This window comes from Tupaia chinensis, unplaced genomic scaffold (assembly GCF_000334495.1).
Source record: "Tupaia chinensis unplaced genomic scaffold, TupChi_1.0 Scaffold000423_1, whole genome shotgun sequence".
Taxonomy (NCBI): domain Eukaryota; kingdom Metazoa; phylum Chordata; class Mammalia; order Scandentia; family Tupaiidae; genus Tupaia; species Tupaia belangeri.
The window spans coordinates 5,955,633-5,960,842 of NW_006159928.1; the positions used below are offsets into that span (position 1 = coordinate 5,955,633).

Sequence of the window (5,210 nt, forward strand, 5' to 3'; positions counted from 1 at the left end):
GGTTTTTGCTATAGGGCACGTGCACTCACCAGACAGACAGAGAGAGACAGAGAGATAGAAAGCAAGAAATCACCCACCAGGGGGAATGGCCACGCCACAATCCCTTCTCCTCCATTCTCCTCTCCCTCCCTCCCTTCTTTTCTTCCTTTTTTTCTTTCCTCCCTCCCTCCCTCCCTCTCTCCTTCACTCCCTTTCTTCCTTCCTCCTTTTCTTTCTTCCTGCTTTTCTTGTCTTTCCAAACTTCTGTCATTTGGATTTCACTTGTGCCGGTTTTTGCCTGAGTAGTACTACCTGTACTACTAGTTTAATGCTTTTCTTCAGATTTACTTTGAATTTTTTTTTGAGAGGTTTTTGCTATAGGGTGCATGTGCTTGCCAGAAATACAGAGAGAGACAGAAAGTGAGAAATCACCCCCCAGGGGGATGGCCACGCTGCAATCCCTTCTCCTCCATTCTCCTCTTGGGATCTTGGGCATTCACATGTGCCCAGCATGAGTTTAAGCCACCAGGTCCGGGAATCGAACTGCAGTCAACTACATGAGAGTCCAGCGACATAGCCATTATGCCAACTGCTGGTCCCTTACTTTGCATTTTTAATGAATATTTCTTTTCTTTTTTTTTCCCCTTACTTTTCATCATGATACATCTGCCATCTGCTTTTCCATTTACCTTTTGTTTACTTACCTTAATCCTTGTAATTATGGGTTTGAAAATACTATTTATATTTTTGTGATATTATTAAAATTGATACTGGGGGCTGGCAGGTGGCATGGTGATTAAAGGCGCTGGACTCCCACATGGCCGACTATGGTTCAAGTCCTGGACCTGGTAGCTTTCTCTCTCTCTCTCTCTCTGTCCCTCTCTGGTCAAATTAAAATAAATAAATAAATACATAAAATAAAGTTAAGTAAAATAATTCTTTTTTTAAAAAAAGATATTAACTGTTGTAATACAGATTATCCATCCATGTACCACCTGGTACCATCTTGCACAGCATGAATAGCATGCACACTAGTTTTGAGAAACAGTGACCAGATGGTCACAGCGGATTAATTTATAGACTGACCTGATTTTATGTAGTCTATCCTTAGGACTTGGCACTAAAGCCCGAGACTCTCATTTTTAAGTAGCCTTAGAGTCAACAGAATTCATGAACTGAAAGAGCCTCATGAGGATACTTGTCCAGATAGAGGTCAGAGAGCACAAACAGCTGTTATTGCCTCTTTCTGTCCATAAAGATGTCTGGTTGGAAGGGTTTGATCTACTTGGCAGGGCAGTGTTTATATGCCAGTTATCTTTGCCCTGGCCTGTGTCCACAGTCTGCTGCCATCCCAGTTATGCAGCACTATTCACAATGGGTATGTAACCCTGGAAGTGTGGAAGACTCAGAACAAATTCCATCCTTACTTCCAAATAAATGGCTTAAAGCATAGGCTGCATTCACACTTGGTCAGGCACAAGAGAGAATGATGGTGGGTAATGGACACACACATGCTGCCTCCCCCACACCCAATGAACTGAACCAAAAGAGCAGATTAAAACAAAACAAACAAGAAAACGTAAACCCCAATTCACCAGCAACTAATAAACAAACCAACCCCCCAAAAAATGACTATAGCTTTATCCCAGGCAAGGAAGGAAACACCCCATTTAGACCCCTCAGAAGCAATACTTGGAAAAGCAGGTGAGAGAAGGGAAGCCTGAAGATTCCTCCTAATACAAACCAATACGGGAAGAATTTAGTTGAGAATGTAAGTGGATAATCTTTGTGAGTATCGAAAAACCTTCGGCTTGGGGCCAGTAGGTGGCATAATGGTTACATTGCTGGACTGCCACGTAGTTGACCACCATTGGAGTTCCAGACCTGGTGACTTAGAACTCATGCCAGGCACATGTGTGTGTGTGCCCAAGATCCCGAGAGGAGAATGGAAGAGAAGGGACTATGGCATGGCCATCCCCCTAGGGGATAATTTCTTGCTTTCTATCTCTCTGTCTCTGTCTGGCAAGCTCACATGCCCTATAGCAAAAATTTCTCTAAAACCAAACCACACCAAACAAAACAAAACTTTGACACAGGCAGAAAGGCAACTCTGGCAGGCCATCTTCCAGTCTCTGTGCTGAGTTCTGGAAAGAGGCCTTCGGAGTGAGTATGCCCTGATTAGGCAAAGGGGACTCTGCTGTATGACATGTAACTGCTTCCAAATGAAGACAGAGCACTTTTCTCCTCCATGGCAGAAAAGTGTAGAGAAAGCAGCAGCCAAGTGGAAACTAGCTTAAAGAGCAAAAGCTACCTCATCCCCTATAAAGTGAGAAGATATCAAAGATATGAGAGGTCTCCAAAAAGTTCATATGCAAAATGCATATTGTGAAAAAATTGTACATGGATTTCAAAACTTTTTTACACTAAAGTAAACTTGTACTAATGGTATAGGATGTCTGAACATGATCTAATTTGGGACACTAAGAAGGACAAGACGTTGATTTGAAAAGAGCCCCTAGCAGAGCAACGTGAATTCTGCTAAAACTGAAGCAATAACAAACATCAGATTTATGGTGAAGCTTGAGTAGAAGACTGGTGAGATCATTGATGCTTTTCAAAAAATTTATGGGGCCAATGCTCCAAAGAAATGATCAGTTTATGAATGGATAATCCATTTTAAGAAGGGATGAGGTGATGTTGAAGATGACACCTACAGTGGCAGACCACCCACACCACTTTGTGAGGAAAAAAAAAAAATCAGTCTTGCTTATTTCCAAATTGAAGAAAACAAATGATTACCACCAGAAACAGTAGCTGGCACCATAGACATCTCAATTGGTTCAGCTTATACGGTCTGACCAAAAACTTCAAGTTGAGCAAACTTTCTGCATGATGGGACCCAAACTTTACACCCAGATCAGCTATAGACTAGAATAGAGCTTTCAGTAGAAATGTTCAACAAGTGGATTCAAGAACCTGAAGCATTTCTTTAAGAGTTATAACATGAGCTTTATCACATAGCTTTATCAGGGTGATTTTGAAGCCAAAACACAATCAAAGAAATGGCTACCAAGAGGTGAAGTGGTCCAATCAAAGCAAAAGCAAACTGGTCAAAAGCAAAGGTTGTGTCAACAGTGTTTTGAGATGCTCAAAGCATTTTTCTTGTTGACTTTCTGGAGGGCCAGAGAGTGATAAAATTTGTTTATTATGGGAGTATTGTGAGAAAGTTGGCTGAAGCTTTACCAGAAAATGCCTAGGGAAACCTCACTAGTTGTTCACCACCACAATGCTCCACTTATCCAGAAAAGGCAGTTTATGAGAGTTTTTACGAGAGTTTTAATGGGAAATCATTAGATATCCACCTTACAATCAATTTGGTTCTTTCTGACTTTTCCTCCCCCAATCATAAAAGATCTTTAAGGAGCACCCATTTTTCTTCAGTTTAGTAATGTAAAAATGCATTGACATTGTTAAATTCCCAGGACCTTCAATTCTTTAGGAATGGACTGAATAGTTGGTATCCTGCTTACAACAGTGTGTTGAATTTGATGGAGCCTAAATTAAATAAATTATTTGTATGTGTGTGTGTGTGTGTGTGTGTGTGTGTGTGTGTGTGTATTCTTTTAATTCCATTTCCCATGAACTTTTTGAAGTCCCCTTGTACATCAACTTTCTTGAGACAAACAGCACTTCTGAACAAAAATGCTCATGTTATAAATATGAATGAGATGATGATGAGTATCATGACAATCTGTAGAGTACTACAGGAGAGGAATGAAAGAGATGAACACTTGCAAAAATAAACATGTAACTGATCTGGTCTGAAAGAAAACCTAATCCAAGAAAACTCAACCTCATAAGTATTTCATACTATAGAAAATCTCAGTATCTGGGGCCAGCAGGTGGTGTGGTGGTTGAAGTGCTGGACTCTCACATGGCCAACTATGATTTGAGTCCTGGGCCTGGTAACTTGCTTTCTCATTCTCTCTCTCTCTTTGTCTCTGTCTGTCTCTTGTGAGCACACATACTCTATAGCAAATTAAGGAATAATAATGATAAATACATGAAATTAAATAAATTATTCTCTTAAACAAAAGAAAATCTCAGTATCAATTCAATATAAACAAAGACTTAAAATGTAGTTACGATAAAACAACAATGGGATTTTTTTTTTTTTGAGAGGGTTTTGCTATAGGGCGCATGCGCTTGCCAGACAGAGAGAGACATAGAGACAGAAAGCAAGAAATCACCCCCCAGGGAGGATGGTCACGCCGCAATCCCTTCTCCTCTGTTCTCCTCTTGGGATCTTGGGCACACACGCATACACACCCGGTGTGAATTTTAAGCCACCGGGTCTGGGACGCTATCCACGGTCGACTACGTGGGAGTCCAGCGACATAGCCATTACGCTAACTGCTGGTTCCCTCATTTTAATTTTTAATTGTGGTAAAATACATATAAAATGTACCATTATAACCATTCTCAAATGTACAGTTCAGTAGTGTTAAGTACATTCGTATTATTTTGCAACCAAGCTCCAGAACTCTTTTCATCCTGCAAATCCGAAACCATGGTTAACTACCCGTTTCTCTCTCCCAGCCCCTAGAAAACACCATTCTATTTTCTGTCTCTATGAATGTGACTACTCTGGGTAGCTCGTCTGATTCAAATCATATAGTATGTGTCTAAGACAGGTTTATTTCATGTAGCTTAATGTTCTTAAGGTTTATCCATGTTGTGGCATGTGTCAGAATTTCATTCGTTTTTAAGGCCAAATAATATTCTACTGTATGGATTCTTGGGTTGCTTCCACCCTTCTTGGGCTATTGTGAATAACACTGCTATGAATATGATTGTACAGATATCTGTACATGTCCCTGATTTCAGTACCCAGAATATGTACTAGAAGTGGAATTGCTAGATCATATGCTAATTCTACACTTAATTCTTTGAGAAACTATTAAACCATTGTCCACTGCAGTTGCACATTTTACACTCATACCAGCAGTACACAGGTGTTCCAGTTTCTCCACATCCTCATCAATACTTGTTACTTTCTGTTTGTTGTTTGTTTATTTATAGTAACCATCTTAAAGGGTGTGAGTTGGAATAGAATTTTTAGAAGACCAAGCCAAGAAAAAGAACTGAGAACAGAAACACAACACAAGAGTAGAACTAGAAAGCATGCACACATGCAAATGGAATAGGCATAACTGAAAATCAGATAAATG

At 40.1% G+C, this 5,210-nt stretch overlaps 1 protein-coding gene across 4 annotated transcripts in view; it reads left to right on the forward strand.

The window, feature by feature from the left end:
• CRADD (CARD and death domain containing adaptor protein) overlaps nucleotides 1-5,210 on the forward strand; it is a 334,868-nt gene that overhangs the window by 325,335 nt on the left and 4,323 nt on the right. The window lies entirely within an intron of this gene.